At 42.1% G+C, this 18,869-nt stretch overlaps 1 protein-coding gene across 3 annotated transcripts in view; it reads left to right on the plus strand.

Moving 5' to 3' along the window:
• Window positions 1-18,869, plus strand: part of cadm1b (cell adhesion molecule 1b) — a 157,795-nt gene that overhangs the window by 57,867 nt on the left and 81,059 nt on the right. The window lies entirely within an intron of this gene.

Raw genomic sequence — 18,869 nt, forward strand, 5'->3', positions numbered from 1 at the left:
AAATAGAGCACTTAAGGTGAAACCTCTGTGCAAAATGTCAGTCCAGTAGCAAATTAGTTTACAAACAAAATTTTGAGACAAAATTGCTTGGACTCGCAAACTATGCTTCTTCGCATCCAAATGGAAACGCTCACTTGTGTTTTGTCTCACAAAGCATAAACTCCCTTTGGCTGCGGCTCACATATTTAAGGTACATATGTTGTCACAGATTTTTTGGGGCGAGGGTGCCATCGTGGAATTGTCTAAAAATAAATACATAAATAAATACAAATAGAACCTGCCCATTTGCTATTGTATTTCTTTGGCGCCATCTTCTGGCCAAGGCACTCTCGAGTAATGTGCAGATTTTTTTCTTTCCATTTTTATTACAGTTTACCTAAACAACTTTCTGATAGCACAGACAATTATGATGATGCAGTTTATGACCCCCCCACCACCTCCCCCCCACCAACAGACATCCCTTGTATTCACTGATGATGTCACCCTACGGATAATGCTGACTTGATTGTCTATTCAGCGCATCTTAAAGTGGCCCGCTGGAGCAGATGGTGCTCGAGGCAGGAGACCAACCCTTGTCTCACCTCAATCTGGACAGCAGGGTTCATCGCTCCCTGAATGGAGTGGTATAGAGTTTTGCTCAAGGCGAACAAAAAAAACACGCAACAGCCTGCAGTCTTGCGAGACTCTAACAATGCAAACATTTGACCACACAGTGCTGCCATAAGTGCCCCAAAATTTGTATGATTCACACCACTGACAAATTTATGAAATATAAATTTATATATTAATAATTTATTGTACATTGGTACCGCTACTTACGAACGTCTCTTCATACAAAATTTTCAAGTTACGAAACGTCTCAAAAGGAAAATATTGCACTCTTGTTACGAAAGGTAAAAATCCAGTATGGCCTGGTAGTTGCAGCGACGAGTTTCCTGAACGCAACATACTTATAGCTGCTGCCATTGGCTACGACCTAGCATCATCCTAGCATCCCATTGGCTCAGAGGGACATCGACCAAATATGTCTGTGTGTAAATAGAATATTTCTGTGCAGCGTCCTCGTCAGTCGCCCATCGGGCCATGAAGCATTTGGATAGCTTTACGTAAATGTGAATCACCCAGAAAAACTGTTCACCAGTCGGACGATCGCTCACTATGCTGATGTTTGCCTTGGACATTTTTGAAGGATTATTGAGAGCCGAGAAAAGCAAACGTCCTTGGTTCAGTTCTTTACAAAACACCAAGCAAAAACCACTTCTGAGAGAGAACATGCCCTCAAGAGGGCAAACAATGATGAGGGCGCAGTTAAAAGTTAAATGACCATAATTTTTATTCTTTAATCCATTCATTTTAGAGTTATTTTCAAGATCCTCCTCTTTGTTTTCATCAAATTTCATTCAAATCTCTGAATAATCTCGCGCCACCTTACCTCTCTGAGCTCATCCGCCCCTACACACCTGCCCGGTGCCTCAGGTCTGTGGACCAGTCTTTGTTAGAAGTACCAAGAACTAAACTGAGGCTCAGAGGGGATCGAGCCTTTTCTGTCGCTGGTCCGTCTCTCTGGAATGACCTCCCACTGAACATTCGGCAAGCCTTTTACTGTTTGGTGCTTTCTAATGCCTTTATTACCGATTTGTCTTACTGTTTATTGTGCATGTTAAATTGCTCCATGTACAGCACTTTGTATGCAGCGATGGCTGTTTGAAAGTGCTCTATAAATACTGTTGACTTGACTTGTTTTTTTTAATTACTTCACAGTTGACCTTTAAAAAAAAGCTCCAAAAACGAATTAAAACTAACTAAATTAAAAAAAAGTCCAAACAAAATAAACAATGAGACAAAGACTACAATGGTATCTCGTTGGCCATGCTACATTTCAAGCAACTGTCAAGCAATGAAGAGAGTGATTTTTTTTAATCTATTCTTGAATGGACTTACTTTTGGATTGACTAATCCAAAAATTTGGGATGATCAAAATTTGGCTCTGAAAGTAATTATTGAACAAATCTATTTTTTTCTCAATGGGAAATGTGGTTTTGAAAGACATTTCAAAAGAGAACATAGCGGTCGTGTCCACATCACTCAACTGTGCCTTCAGAGTTCTGCGAGGAGGAAGTGCGGCCCTCCTTTGAATCTTTTTAGGTTGACATCGCTCAAATCGGCATATACAGTATATAATTCCCATAGATTAGTGCTAATAAGCGCCTGCTATAGCTGCTCGTTTTGCACACACACTATCACACCCACCCACACGCGCAGCGCAGTGAGTCGCAAAAGAACCCTTATCAGGAAAAAGCCTTTGTGCTGAAGCATCTGATTAAAGAAAATTGAAGGGGAGTCATTTATTGCAACGGCCCCACAGCTGTGAAGCTAATTAGAAGTGTGGCCAGTCTCGCCGAAGAATGTCTCAATTACGTTTTAACTATTTTGAATCAGAAAGGTCTTTTGCGGAGCACATGGCCTACCTTGTTGCATGTATCCTGCCGCAAAGAATTGATAACATAACTGACAACATACAGGTACTATCCTCACTGGTCTATCAGGGTCGTGGAATTTCTATTTATTTTGCTGTAAAGTTAATGAATACTCTGTTGATGGAGTGGAAACAAGCCTGCTGTCCGTGTAATAATGTGGGTGCCCTGTAAAGGTGCACACTCGATGCTGAGCCAATGATAAACAAGATAACCACTGCCTAAATAATGCAGTACAGGCCAAACTGCACTCGTTTGGGATTATAGAATGGGAGAACAGTCACATTTGGGATATTGTGTTCCGAAGCCGTCATAAAACCCTCGGCAGTTGTTTAATATTTACATTATTAATTGCTAGATTAGATAGTCGATTCAAAGGTTGATTGATTAGGTAAAGAACAGGAAAACACTCTTGAAATTAATGCCAATTTCGACAGGGTAATAAATGGCACACATCCATTTTTTTTTGTCATCAGCTGTTAGACGTAACCTGAAATCGAGTTTAATGTGCCATCATTAGCTGACATAGAAGTCGACATCTTCACTTAGCGGTCCTTATTGGGGAGCAGCACAAACACATGGACTCATGCAACACACCAGCCACAATACCATCCAAACCATAATCCACAAAAGCCACTCAAATGCCGCTAACATGAGAAGCTAATGGAACCGGGTACATGTTCAATCAGTGCTACATCGCTTCAAATAAAAGTCCTTTGTTCACAAGAAGCTTCCTGACACCAGACTGAAAGTGGTATCTCATTTTTTTTAAACATGAAATGTCACACAAGTATGTCTTTAAATCAATCAGTAATATACGATTAAACCAAGCTAATGACGAAGCGTGAGAAGCTAACGTAGCCATCGAACATTTTCAATCAGGGGTCCTTCAACAAACAGATGGACTGGAATGCACATGTTCGAATGATGGCAACATCAACAGACATTCTTCGATAAAGCTGTGTCAAGTGACATTTGGGAGTCCGTTGCCAAGTCGTCGCATATGTCATGTGTCTGCCAGCGATTTGAATTTAAATCCCTATTCATCATTTTCTTTCCAAAATGAAAGGTCATATTTGCATTCGAATTGATAAGCATTTGGTATGCAGGGCAGCACTTATTGCTGGGAGACCAAGGTTCAGTCAGCTGGCAAGCATTCCAGGGACGCTGGCCCAGGCTCATTGTACAGTACAGAAACGTGCTTACGGCCCACGATGTGATGTTGGCTAGGCTTTGAGCCGAGAGCCCATTTCATCCAGTTTCCGCCAAAAAAGGGCCACATCCGCCCCATATTAATTTATAAATTGAGCTGGATGGAACAACACTTTTATCCAAGAACAAAAAAAAAAACTGCAGAATTATTTACAGGGGCTTGCGATTGGTTCGACTTTTGACGTAAGTGTTTGAGTACTACTTGGACAAAAATATGATTGGGTGAATGATGACGACTGGCTAAAATTGTGACAAAGTTGCGGTATAAACACTGCATAAACAGGGCTTCAAAACAAGAAAAAAAAAGAATAATAAATAATAAGTACAGATAGCTTTATCAACCCGCACCGATTTCTTAAAACCAGAGGTTGGGAACAAGTCACGTACAGTATGTGCTATTCACAAGTACGTAGTTTCAAACAAAATCTGTGTCAGACATCAAACACGTCGCGTCCCACAAAAAATTCTAACTTAGTCAAACCAAGGATTAAGCAATTACTGTGCAGGTCAAGCCACACACGCTTGCTCTGTTGCAACATCTTTTGGAGTGATGATAAAAAAAAATTTCACATACTATGTATTTCATTCTCGACTACATTAAGCATGCGTATGACATGTTATGAATGGGACTGTTTTAGATAATAAAATGATGCCCGGGGGGGGGGCATTTTGAACTTCTATAACTGTCAAAACCAATCTAGTAATATCATATTGTCCTCACTTGCTTTGCCACAGCTTTATCTTGAAGCTGAATAGGCGAGCGGTTTAGTTTATTTTTCAGTATTTTCGGGTTGTAAATAATTTGTTTGCCTCTACATAGCTATGAAAGCTCTTATAAGAAATCATTTTAATGTTAGTAGTAGTAGTAGTAGTAGTAGTAGTAGTAGTCATAGTGGTAAAAATCTATCTGATGAACTTCCAAGACTCTCAAATATTGTCATCCAGCGAAAAAATCTATATGGTGAACTTCCAAGACTCTCAAATATTGTCATCCAGCGAAAAAATCTATATGGTGAACTTCCAAGACTCTCAAATATTGTCATCCAGCGAAGAAATATGTGCTGTCTGCTGTACAAGAAGCAATGCGGAACCGTTATCCAAACGAGTCTATTGGATTTAACACCCCGCAACCTTCGGTCCTCCCTTTTTGATTATCCTGGGATATCCCCCATGACACTCCCACTGTGGGTCAGAGTTTAAAAGCATGGACACAGGACACATGGTAGTCTCATCCTGATCTTTATGGGCCTACAGAGGCGGGACATGGGCTGCAAATGGCCTCTCCAAGCCATAGTTTGGATGGCCCTGCCCTACATGGATGTGATTTTCGAGTGTTGGCGAAGTCCTGTCACTCTCTCTGGAGCAGAGCTTATAAGTGGAGGCTTTGTGTTGTGGTTTCTCAGCGATGGACAGCAGGCAGACTGTTGTGTCAAGACAGACGGTGATTGAAGCAGCACATTGTCATATTTGGGTTAAGGCTGGAAGTAAGATGGATGGACCGAACTGATGGCGCTCCATCAAAACTGTTCGTGGAAGGTCTGATGGAGCTTGTGATGTCTGGCGTACCTTTTGCATCATTTTTTTTTCCTGATATAAAATTACATACCTTCCCCCGATGAAATCTGAGACTTAATTAAACCTTCATGGCAAAGCTCCAAGTTTCCGCACATGTGGAGGCCCACTAATCAAACGGGACACCTGCGCCGAAAATGCCTTCAGCTTGAAAACCAATATGTTACGAGCCCATGATGTGCATATTAATGATCTTCTTTGGACTCTCAAGTCAAGAATGTCTCTTTCTTCATAATGTTCGTAACCAAGATCTATTGACTTTGATTTATTCACTGAACTGCAGGTTGAGAGGCACATTTTTCCTCATGATTTTCAACAATATGACCATCCGATTACAATTTCTATCAGTCTATCCGTGCGGCCACCCGTTTCTTCTCGTCCTTCCTCTGATTTAGCCTGTGAGCCGGAGGCTGTCTCAGCTGGCACTGGCCGATAGGCAGCCTGTACCCCGGACTGGTTGTTAGCCAATCGAATGTTGTGATGACCAAATGAGTTCAAATGTGGCTCGCTAGTACGGGTGTGAACAATGAAGGTGATCGTCACAGCTCGTCTTGGTAGCAACGGGATGGGGCCGGGCCGCTACCAGACAGAAGCGATGATGACGGCAAATAAAACATTCCACCTCGACATCTGTACCAACATGTCCACCATTCTGTTAAATATGCTTGTGTTAATTTGTGGTGCTTGAGAAAACAGACAATGCTCTTAGTTTATAAAGTCTTCTTGATTTATGCGCCCAAATCCTTTGAACAACCTTTCCTCACTCTCCTTTTCATGTTCTCTCATGCTAATTGTCCTCTTTCCAATGCACGAATAACATCCAACATTCTGCTGAAAGGGCTTTGCCCTGTCCTGACATGTCGTGTGTCGCGGCGATGATCGTATTAGTACAGAATGTAATGCCCGTATTACCCTGCAGCGTGGACTTGTTTATTAGTAAGACCTCAGCGTGCAGATGAGCCTCCCGATAGCATCAAAATTCTCCCTCGGAGTGTTATTGGACTAAGCAGGTTTTAATGCTAACATCATTTCTAGCCAAAATAAACAGTGTAATTGAACTGCAATAAGCATTACGCACAGAAGCGCCGGATTAAGTAAGGGTAAAAATTATGTACATGTGCAATTAGTAAACGATTCAGTAGCTTAGATGAACTCAAATACTGTTAAGTAATGTGCTTAATGTTGATCAGTGATTGTGTCGCATAGCTGTAAGTCGTTCTTTGCAGATTGGGTGTCTGTCTGTCTGTCTGTCTGTCTGTCTGTCTGTCTGTCTGTCTGTCTGTCTGTCTGTCTGTCTGTCTGTCTGTCTGTCTGTCTGTCTGTCTGTCTGTCTGTCTGTCTATCTATCTATCTATCTATCTATCTATCTATCTATCTATCTATCTATCTATCTATCTATCTATCTATCTATCTATCTATCTATCTATCTATCTATCTATCTATCTATCTATCTATCTATCTATCTATCTATCTATCTATCTATCTATCTATCTATCTATCTATCTATCTATCTATCTATCTATCTATCTATCTATCTATCTATCTATCTATCTATCTATCTATCTATCTATCTATAAATCTATCTATCTATCTACAGGTATATATATACATACACACACAAACACACACAGAGTGACATTGTGACATGTCAGGAATAAAAATACAAAATAAGTATAGTGCTTTTTTTCATAGTCGTGTCCTACTGACGGTCTTTCGAAAAGCCAAAGAAAAAGAATGGGCTCTGGATTTTTGTTTGACTTTGGGACTATATTGACCTTATGGAAGACTGGAACACACAGCATTGTGGCCTCTGACTTCATAAGCAATGTCTAGAAAGCCAGCTAGTGTCAACATGAGGTCACCCATGAAACCCCCAAATTCAAATTTATCCAACCAGTTATTGTTGGAGCCTCTCCCGGAGACATTTCTGCTGTGCCCGTGTGTCTTTTTAAGCTTATATTTGGGTGCACTTGCTGGCAGGCATCATGTACAGCGTCAAGCTCGTGAGCCCAAACTATCGGAGTAAAATACAAGCCGAACAGCATGCCATTTGTTCCCCAAATACACAGGGCTATGAAAGGGACAGATGTCTTAAAGCATCCTCGTAAGAAAAGCCGTCAGTACACTTAGTTGGTTGGAAAGCGGAATTTTACTCCACGTTTATGCAGCTTAAGTTATTAAAGCACCGCACACAGTGGTTATCATGTTTGCATCACAGATCTGAGGTTTGTGTGGAGTTTGCGTTTGGGTTGCGGGGATTAATTGAGTTTTTGGATCGGGCTATTTCAAAAACAAATCCATAGTTGAAAGCATGTCCTTGCTAATGTGCATTGCTTGTACAATAAAAACACGTGTTTAGTTTCAGGAGAAATAAAGCATATCCCAAAAGGGGGGAAACAAATAAAAACAGCAAAACTTGAATCATAATTTTGTGGGGGAGGGAAAAAAAAGCTTGAGATTCCCTTTGAAGGCCATCTTGCCCAGCCCTGGTTTTCATGTTCTCTCTTTGTCAACTCCAAGGGTCAAGCTCAAGGCCCGGGGGCCAAATCCAGCCGACTACATCATATTATGTGGCCCGTGGAAGCAAGTCATGTGCGTCAACTTTATATTTTTGGCTAAAATTGTCTTCACCTTTGATAACACTTTGAATTGAAACCATTTTTGTTGCCAGAAAATTACACTGAATAAATGGTGTGTTCAATTTCCTACATTTTATTTCGTCAAGCTGCTGCACACAATAGAATCATCCGGATCGACTTAGTTTTTTTTAAGTCGATGTATTGTCTACCCCAAAAATTGTGTCTTTACCCAGATTTTATTTTGTGCAACCACTTGACGAAATAAAATTGAGTAAATTACACACACCGATGCACCAATTTGATATGTATTTGTAATAATATGAGGTGTTAAGACATTTCTATGTTTTCACAGTCATAATAGCCCTGCGAGGGAAACCAGAAGTATCATTTGGTCCGTAACCAAAAAAAAAAAGAAGCTTTTTTGCCCCTGTGAGCCTTGCGACCAGTCCAAAGTTTACTCCCCCTTCCCGAATGAATCCTAAGTTCTGTCGAAACTGAGTTGGTGGAAGTTTGGACTGAACATGGACTCAAAACATTTTGGAGCTAAAACATTACGTCGTACAGTACGCAGGCGACATTAGAATCGACTGTGACACCGCCTACACATTCAAGGTCAAGGTCAAGGTCATCAGTATCGTCAAATATGCTTATGTATGACATGCAGCATAGATTAAATTTCACACACACACTTGATATTGGCTTTGGTTAACTTTTTCACAACATATGCAAAGATGACATACTTGATTTCATTGGAGAGATAGTTTAGATGCTGCTAATTTGGTTCGCGACAGGCTTCAAAATGTTTCATTCACCAAATTGAACAACATTCCACAGTGACTTCAGACTTATTTGGATCCAATTTCCCCGAGGATCTGACATGCCTCAACACACACATCCTGCTTCTCAAACAATGACTCACTCAGTCAGAACCCTTTTTTTTTTTTTTTTTTAAACAACTCAACTCAGGCGGCTGTGGCGGAGGTTACAGTGGTTATCTCAGATAAGAAATGTCTATCCTTCAACTAGAAATCACATTTCCCATTCAAAGTTTTTATCTGTGGGGGCCACCTGTGGCAACAATGACAAGTCAAACGCACAACATAGGGGCACGCGAGGGGGCATTAGTGCCAATATCTCTTTTAGATCCACGGCAGGGGACACTTCTGGGCACGTTGAAAGAATCCCCACCTGAATGAGCCGCCTGTAGCAAAAAGTCAAACGGTCTTCCAGATGGTAATACAAACGACCAGCAATCGCCGAATGTGCTGCTGTCTGCTGAAGTCGTGGGGTCATCCAAGGGAGTCCACAACGTCCATTTCATTTGTAACCATTTCAAACCGCTCGGGTTCTGCCAAAGCGTCGTAGACGGGGCACCCTGTATTTAAAGCAAAATAGTCTGTTTATGTGACTCCTGCTTCAACTATCTTTGGTATTGAATGCTGATTCCTTTCACTGCTTAATTGTCAGGTTGCTTCTGAACTTGGCGAGGCAACGCATTCACCGGGAATTGCATGAATTTTGCTCTTGCGCTTCTGTGATAGAAGATTGCGATTTGCAGATGACGGCGGGATGCGGTGCAGTGTATTTTTTTTTGGGTCTTATTTGTTAATGTAGTTCATGGTTGTCTATTTTATTGGAATGACTTTGTATGAATGGGGTGTCATTGAGTTTTGAGCATGGTGAGTTCAACATTTTTTTTAGGGGGGTTGGGGGGATTGTGGTTTTGAAGCTTCTTATAATGTAGATCAGGGGTGTCAAACTCATTTTTGTCGCGGGCCACATTAAAGTAACCGGTTCCCTTGGAGGGCCCTTGTAAGATAAGAAAACCTTAAAAAAAAAACCCAATTCACAGCAGCAAAGTTATGAAAGGAAGAAGTAGAAGAACAATATATAGGAGCTGCTGGAAAGGCAGCCAGCCACTCTCGCGGCTCCATCTTGAAGTCAAAATGATGACTGTGAAACTAGATAAGGAAGTCCAGAATAATGGTTTATTCAACTATTATGTAAGTTACTGTAATGAGGGTTTTGGTAACAAGAAAAAATACAATCGCTCTCTTATATGTTACACATGAAAATTTGACATTTTAGTAAGCACCATAGAAGTCTACATGTTTGATTTGCTTTTGCGGGCCACATCAAATGATGCGGGAGGCCAGATTTGGCCCCCGGCCCTTGGGTTTGACACCTATGCTGTAGATTGATCGTTGTATTTAGCGACACTCACAACAAATAACATAAACACTGTAAAAAGTATTTTTGGGGAAAAAAATAAAATAATTTGTGGACTGCTTTTAGGCTACCTCTGCAATTGATTGTAATGGGATGATCAAGGACGCGAAAACGGAACGCTCACCTACATGCGCGACCGCTTTCCGCCGCGGAGGGTTACAACTAATTTGCAATTAACAGCAGCGTATTATTCACATTGCCAATGCCAGTTACGGAGCGCGAGAAGTACAACATCGATTTAGCCGCTCGTCCGTGCCAAGACGATGTAAAAAATAGTAATATAGAGGAGGTAATTCTCTGATTACAATTTTCCATAACTTGAGGTTCCACTTTAATTGGAAAATTAATAAAGCCAATTCAAAATATTTTCATTGTTTGAGTATTATTTTGACACGGCCCATCCAAATACAGCCTTTGAGCAAAGAGGTTGGCCCACCCCAGCCTTAACTGGTCAGTTTTGCTCATGTGACAACAAAGGCTGGACATTGCTCCGACTCGCGTGCATCGTCTGTGAGAAAGATGAATGCAGAGGCATGTTTCTTTCCGCTTCATCTGTTTCTCTTGCTTACATTAATATTGGCACCGGTTACTCCTACTTTCTCTTGAGCTGGCAGCTCCCGAGCAAAGGGAAGGTAGGAGAAAACGCGGAGATCTCTTAATATTTGGCAAAGTCACCCGCGGCGGTAACAGGGGGATACTTCGTCATAGTCACGGTCCCTGTCAGGTACCGTAGACCTCGCCAGCTTTTTCAATTTCTGCTCCCCTCCCTTCTCTTTTAGCAATGTGCCAAGGTGGGAGAAATAGCAATTTGTGTGTAATCTTATTTGTATAACATCATGAATGGAATGGCCGACAATTGGGCTGAAGGACACCCGTGGTGATATTGAAAGCAGGAACGCAGCGTAAGAAAGTACGAGGAGAAACACTTCTTGAGGAGGAGATCAGCAGATGGCATGAAAGTCACCGCTCTTTATCCCTGATAGACTTGGGAGGAGGGTGGAGGGGGGGCAGCTATTTAACCGACGCTTGTTTATCTTCTCATGTTAAATTGCTGGAAAGTCTGTCATTGTGGCATCGCAATTCAGGACGGCCGTATTAATGGTCGACAACATGTCAATATTTGGTATGAGGGACATTTTTCCCTTTCATGGGGATTTTGCTCAAACGTTTACTATCTTGATTCAACAGCGTGTAAACGAGTCCAGACACTTGCTTACCAACGACACCAAATAGCCTGCTCCCTTTTGACAATCATTGGAAGCTGGCTGAGTTGTACAAGTCGCGGTGCCCACATACCGCAATGATTATTTTGTCCAACCTTGTTTGTCCACTTTTTACCATGCGTGCATGTGCCGTAGCAAGCACGTTCTTTAAGCCGTATGGCTCTGGAGTAGCTGTTCTAATTTGGCCCGATCTACGCAGTGTTTAGACCACGGGTCTACAACTTGAGTCCTCGAGGGCCCATATCCTGCACGTTGTTGATGTCTCCCTAACACACCTGAATCAAACGATCTGGATGGTTATAAGGCTTCTGAAAAGCTTGCCGACAGTTACATGCTCCATAGTGGCAGTACTCCATACATTAATTATGTTGGCAACAAGTATTGTGCTGGAAAGTACAATACTTACAAAAGTGATTCATTGGTTTGCCCTCAGTTGTCGTCTGTTTGCTTGTACGCATTGAGATGCGAAGGTTTCATGCATTCATTGCTTAAAATCTTCGTCTCACAAATTGAGTCACACAATGATCCCGCGTATAGATGTCGTGTAAACCTGCTGCAGTTCAATCACTGTTTTTGGGTATTGCTTGTGTTGAATTGAACTGAGCTGACTTGTTTTGTTGTCTCATTTCCTGTATTGTAGCTACCATCACACGTTGGCTCTTTCACTGGTACTCTTCTGTGTACCGACGTCATTCCAGTAGACATCCTGTATAACAGAGTCTCTTATCGCTCGCCGAGGGGTTCGAGTTCTGCCAACCCCACTTCACCCATCACTGCTCCGAATGGCTTCTGTTGACTTAGCTGAGGCCCCACTTAAACAAAGCAGACTGCCACGTGCCGTCCCGCTGAGAGTGTAACAAAGACAAAACACAGGTCCAACACGGCAGACGTGACCTTCCGCCAGCCTTTCAATTCACCGCTGGGAGCTGACAGAGAAGGAAGTTGACCATCTGTCTTGAACCGACTAACTGGGAGGCCGGCGTACAGTCGACGGTAACCAAGGATTTCAATGATAACCTAAGTCACAGCCACAAAGATGACATTGCTCCATTTGAGGCGCTATTTTCTTTTCCCAATCTCACAGTCTCATCCTTTTTATATCACTCTCGCACTTTTAATTGCAGTGCAATATTTGTCTTGAAAAATAACAACAGTGATTAATTAGTAAGGCGATAAAGCTGTGTTGATTCGCGAAGGGTGTGACGGAGTAGCTCACTCACGGACGACGCGCAACACATTTATTTATACGTACACCCACACAGTGATTCGAGCATGCACCACTCTTGTGCCTTACATTTTAGCACCCCCCCCCCCCCCCCCAGTTTAATCAATAAACAAGAGACCATTCCATTCTCACTTCTCACCCACTTGACAGTTTCGGTAGAGCGACTAAGGTACACATGCGGTTGGTGGGACCGTATTTATACCTTTTTTTAATTGAGAACTTGATGTGGATACGACCACCTTGATGTTAACAGGTCACTTGGTAGCTGTTTAATTATATTATGTGATGCCCAGGGGGAGGGGCCATTTTTAAAGGTTACATAAAGAAGTGTGGCGGGTGCTGAGTTTGACGATATAGTCATGGAAAAGTGAAATAAGATAAGATAAGATATCCTTTATTCGTCCCACACTGGGGAAATTTACAGCCTCCAGCAGCAAGAATGTATGTAGAAAGAAGAAGGAAGAAAGAGAAAAAAACAACAAACATCTTTCAATTAAATGCAATATGAACACAAAATGGATAAATCGCAGTACTATTTACAATTTTCCTTCACATCATTTAATTATTATTATTATGATTGTTATTTTTTATTCATCAGCCTGACAGCAGTCGGTAGGAACGAGCGTCGGTATCTCTCCTTCTTGCAGCGCGGGTGTAACAGTCTCTGGCTGAAGGAGCTACCAAGTGCTGTCAGGGCGGGCTGGAGGTGGTGGGAGGGGGTGGGAGGGACTGGCCATCATAGCTTTTAGCTTAGTTAGCATCCTTCTGTTGCCCACCTCCACCAGAGTGTCAAGGGAGCAACTCAGGACAGGAAATGCATTGCTTATTCGCATTGGAGTGAATGCGGAAGTTCGTGTGGAATGCAATTTAGGGAAGAAAAGAACAACAATTACACATTGGGAAGAATAACCTACCATAGGATAAATAACAATCGTCAAAGCCACTCAAAGAACCCTGTTACGTAGCGACAGTTTCACAGTTCATGTATTTTGCTCTTACTTTTACAAGTAGCTGATTTAGCAAAAAATAAATGCTAGTTACATCATGTAAAACACTCTTATAGTGCAATCTGTTGCAACAGGTAATGTCTGTTGAAAACATGGCATTTACAGTATTTGTGCCGCCACTTTGTCAATAAGTCACACAACCGGACAAAAGGAACCTCTAAGCATAATCACAACGTAACGTTCTACCAACGCAGAGGCTAACTTCAAATAAAAGCTTCCTATTTTACTTTGTTAACTGTTTTGTTAAGCGCTTTGTTACAGCTGTCGCTGTTGTGAAAGCGCTACATAAATCAGCATGTATTGTATTGTGTTGTATTGTACATAATACATTGACGTCAGTGCGAATCCATAGTAAGCTTTTATTTTGGAGGTGGCCCACAATGCGGCATGACGGCATACTTGACTTGTCTTTTTGACATTTCGGCTTGCCTTATAACCTGTATATGGTTACTACCAACATCAACGCAACACCATTCCAAAATCATATTTAATCGCTATTTTAGAATGCCGAGAAACCGCAAGTTATTACACACCGTCATTGTATGCTACGGCACAAATCTCCAGCGTTAGGGTCCAGCAGCCAGCTGCTTGCTTCTAGCTCGACTGGCAACAGCAAGTAGTCTGATGGCTTTTGCTTTCTTTCTTTCTTTTGTTCTTTTTCAGTCATGTGGACGTAAGCTAGTTTATAATTGACTCCCTAAAATTGCATTTTAAGGTCTTTTTCATTCACGGTCCATGTAAAAATATACATACAGGTCCATATGTTTCACTTAAAGTGATTTTCCTAAAATCCCAGCGCCTATATTTGACTTTTTGAAGGTTTTTTTTGGGGGGGGGGGGGTTGTATTTAATGGGCAAATGTGGGTTGTTGTTTTTTAAATAAATGAAGACAAAGTTCTATTTGTATTTTTTGCTGCACCAAAAAATACATGCAGTCTGTGACTGAAATCCCCGATTTGATCCAAACTGTTTTTTTTATCCGTTCCACCACTAGTGCAGAGCACCTTTGTATCGTCTATGGTGTTTTTTGTTTGTTTGTTTGTCTTTTACTGGTTGCCTTCTTTTGCTGAGTCACAAAGACAGGATCTTGGATATGGACCCACACAGAAAACTAGGTTTTTACTTTAACTTTTTACTAACATACAGTATGTCACCAAGATAAGAAGTCTGACATTTGTACAGAGGCATATGTGGGTGCACCTGTCTTCTTTCAGACTTCAATTTTGATCACATTTTTTTCTTCACTGTCTTCTGTGTGACATGCACTGATATTTGTACCAGGATGCACCATATAGATCTAAAATGGTGCCTTTTTACATTTCAGACCTTGCCTTTAAATACGCAAAAAGCCTACATGTGCTAGCCGCTAATGGACTAACCGGCTGAGGCGTAAAGAGCAACGGGGTAGTGTGGTCGCGGCGTCCACTCACTCAGCTCCATCTGCCCATTGTGTTTGCCCTTGGAAGCCCAAAACAGCGGCCAGCGCTGAGGAGGTAATGAGCACTGTGGAAAGGTTAAGTAAACAGGAGGGGCTGGCCTAACTGGAAAATGACTACCTCCCTCCATCATCACAGACCATCGCTGAGCAACGCTGGCGGTGCTCTCGTGTCATTCATCAGCTCTGATTTTAATGATGCGTGGGTAATACTTACAGCAGTATGCCAGTTGAGCATATTGGCACCCCAGCCCTCCCCGGTTGCTCAAATGCTTTGAGGTCTAATTGGAGTCCATTGCCGAGGGAGCCGGTGAAATAAAAGCCAATTTAATTCTCCTCGGAAGCTTTGCTTGGACTGTGTGCGCGATGCCGGGTGAAAAACGAAAGGGGTCCGCGACGTTCTGTGTTTTCAGTCTCGTTATCCTTCATAGTTTGGACTCTTCCTAAGAGTTGCATAGCATGATGGATGGCCAGATTGTGATTCAGCACTCGGCACTGCCCCGGTGCCAAGCCGCTGTCTCGTCGGACGACCATTGTTCTCCGGTCTGCTGGAAGAGTCACCTTTGTCCGATTGAAATAAATGGGATATACTCAAACTGAGACATTAATTACAAAGTTTATCTCCCGGCTAAAGTACACTAATAAAGAACTCTAATAAGGCATCCATCATAGCTGCACTCTGCGGAAAGCGGCTAAGGGCGCTGGCCAGAGGTCAACGAAGTTTGATGAATGAAACATGCCAAGCCACAAAAGACTGTCATGGACCACTCCCGCCGGCATGGAGGTGTTGACATGTACGCACGTGACTGTGATGCCATGTCAAAAATGTTGGTAACATGAATAAAACGGGTTTCAAATTGTCTACTTTTGGAAATGCTCATTGGGTTTAGGGACTTGGATGCAGATAGTGATAAGAATGGGGTTAGATTAGAGACGGGGTTATAGATAAAGATATTGTTCAGCAGCAAATAACATCTAAAAGTGTGATTTTTTTTTTTGGTTCTCAAGGTGATTACGCAGAAGGTGCAAAATGGCACCATTAACACTCTTGGAGATGTGATAAGTGAATCGCAAGGGTCTAGATGATGGTGGATTTGGAATATATGTCTTTACCGCATGCCCCAGCCACTTCTTCACCAGCGATGTCCACGCTATTGGTCAGAAATTGTTGAATTTTGTTGGTCTTGACAGTTTTGCCACTGGTACAATTGTAAATGGATTGGAACTTTACAGAAGTTAAAGGAGATATCCAAAACCTGAATGTTTTTATCAACATACTATATAATCATTTCTTTGGACGGAGAACTATGTAGTCACGAGTTGCAAGCTTTATGCCAGGGGATCAGGCCCTCATTGTCAGCATGCACTGTGTTGTCTTGCAAAAAGTGTCAATACTGTTCTTACAATCGCCTGCAGTTGAAGGTGACAAATGTGCAGCGTACGTCATTGGCATGATATGCCAGTCATTGCAGTCCTCACTTAACTCCTTAGCTTGATACACAAAATGGTCCAATGCCCCTCCCCCGCCCCCCAAAAAAGCACCTGCAGAGAGGAATACAGTTCCTTAGGCCAATGGTGTCGAATGACCGTCAGAGGTCATTTGATTGTTCCTTGAATACCTGATTGAAAGGCATGACATTTTCATCCACTTCCTCCATGAGCGTGAATGACTTTGAGCTTTGCGAGCATTCCCTCCTACTGCGAAGCGTACCGAACAACTGATCAAACTGCATATTCAACATCGTTCACCTCTCTGATATTATAATCTTTTTGTGTGTAAAACTTGATTGTTTGATTCGCCTGCGGGTTGTTGAAACATTTTGATCTCGGGAAATGTTCAAGGTGATTATGAGTGTATTTCTAAAGAACACACGTCTGTTCCGAGGCAAGCCTTGTGAAACTCAAGTTTATTCCACCATCCCAAAAAGTTTCAGCAGTCACGCGGATCTCTTCATCCAAAGCTGAGGCAAACCTTTTGTCCACATGTACACATTCCACATTCATGAAAAAAGAACTTGTCACATGAAGACTTTGAGAGCCTTCAATAAGTTGTCAGGGACAAAGCACCAAATTGACCATGCAAGTGCAATTTTAGCAACCATATTGTGGCTTTTGGCGGTGACTCAGAATGGCTGTCTGACATCTCCACTGCTGTTCCACTGTGCTAAGATTGCACCAGCTGTCTCCCATTTGCTTTCGATTGTTGTCTTTGTTAACGTTTAATCAGGCGTCTGATGGTGGCCTGACTGGAGGGCAGCCTCCCTCGTGCGTAGAACGCAGAACGCGTATGGCAAGATGGCAGCGCCACATGTACTTGCTTGCGCCTGGCGTATGGAGGTAAATGATAATTAGTGGAGCAGTACAAACATTGCATCAATGTTGGCCTTGACCCGGCCCTCACCGTGCTCAGGACTTGACTCGCACTCAGATTGTCCTGATCTTGGTCTTGATTGGACTTGGTCCTGAATCTGTTTGACATTGCCTGACCTGTGGTCTTTACTGGGCTACACATTTCCTCAGGCTTGACTTGGCTTTCCACATCTTGATCTTGATTTAGCCTCACCTCGCATGATGGCTTGGCCCAATGCTGCTTCATATTGTATTCCTTTTGATTCAATCGCAAATTCCCCTAGTCTTGACCCTGCCCCACACTTAATCTTGGTATTCACTCAGTCTCAGATTGCTTATAGTCAGAGACATTGCCTCTATCTTGCTACATTATGTTGGTCTTGATTCTTATTGTCTTATTGCCTTAATCTCTACTTGCTCTTAATTCCCATAAGGAGAAAAGTCAACCCCCAAATTTCCTTTACAATAATAAGTTCTATTCAGCCTCACTTGTCTAAACCTGGCATTCTGCTAAATATTGTGTGGAATTTGAGTTAAGCAACAAAATGCACACATTTTTAGCCATGTCAGGATGCGACCATTTTGCATCTTTCTGTCAACTGAAAGTGACATCACAGTTGCTCAAGGCTCAAATAGCCATCAATCATGGCTCAGCATCAGAAAACATGTGATTGCTGCCTAAATCATATTCCACTAACGTAATATTAACCGTAATGCTGTGTTTAGACAAGTCGAGGCGGATTGAATATATTTCTGGAAAGAAAATTGTGTGGTTGACTTCCCCTTTAATGTCTTGGAGCTGTCTCAACCTACCTTATTTCAGGTCTTGACTCAGCTTCACATTGCCTCAGTTTTGGTCTTCCATCACATGAAAATTGTTGCTGTCCTGGTCTTCATTCCTCTTGCATTCTTCCTTCAGTCTTGGTCCTGACCTGACCTTCAATCTCCTCAGTATTAGTTGCTCTTCATTTGTTCTCACACTACCTTGTTCATGGTCTTGAAATAGCCTCATGTTGCCTGAGCCTTGGTTTGTTCCCTTCTAGGCCTCACTTTACCCTCTGTCTTGGTCTTAATTTGACCACACCTTTCTATGATCTGAATCTTACTCTCATATTGCCTTGGTCTTGATCTTGCCTTGTTCTTGCCTTGACCCAGTTTGGGTCTCACTCGCAATCACATTGCTTTTGCTTCAGCCTTAATCTTGGTTCAGTCTCACATTGCCCTTGTTATGGTCTTGATTTAGTTGCCCATTCATTTTGTTCTTCACTTGGATCCCATTGCCTCGGGCTTGATTTTGACTGTGGCTCACATTGCCTCAGTTATGGTCTGGACTGGCTCAAATATTGCCTCACTTTTGGTCTTGCCGCAGTCTTGCATTGCTTCAATCTTGACCAGGTCTCTACTCAGCCTCACATTGATTTAAGATAAGATAAGATATCCTTTATTTGTCCCACACTGGGGAAATTTACAGTCTACAGCAGCAAGATTGTGGGTAGAAAGAAGAAAAACAGTTTTTGCATCCACAAAATAAATGTTACAGTTTAAATGCACACCGCTCAATTAA

The sequence above is a fragment of the Hippocampus zosterae genome, chromosome 10, assembly GCF_025434085.1.
Source record: "Hippocampus zosterae strain Florida chromosome 10, ASM2543408v3, whole genome shotgun sequence".
NCBI classification, from domain to species: domain Eukaryota; kingdom Metazoa; phylum Chordata; class Actinopteri; order Syngnathiformes; family Syngnathidae; genus Hippocampus; species Hippocampus zosterae.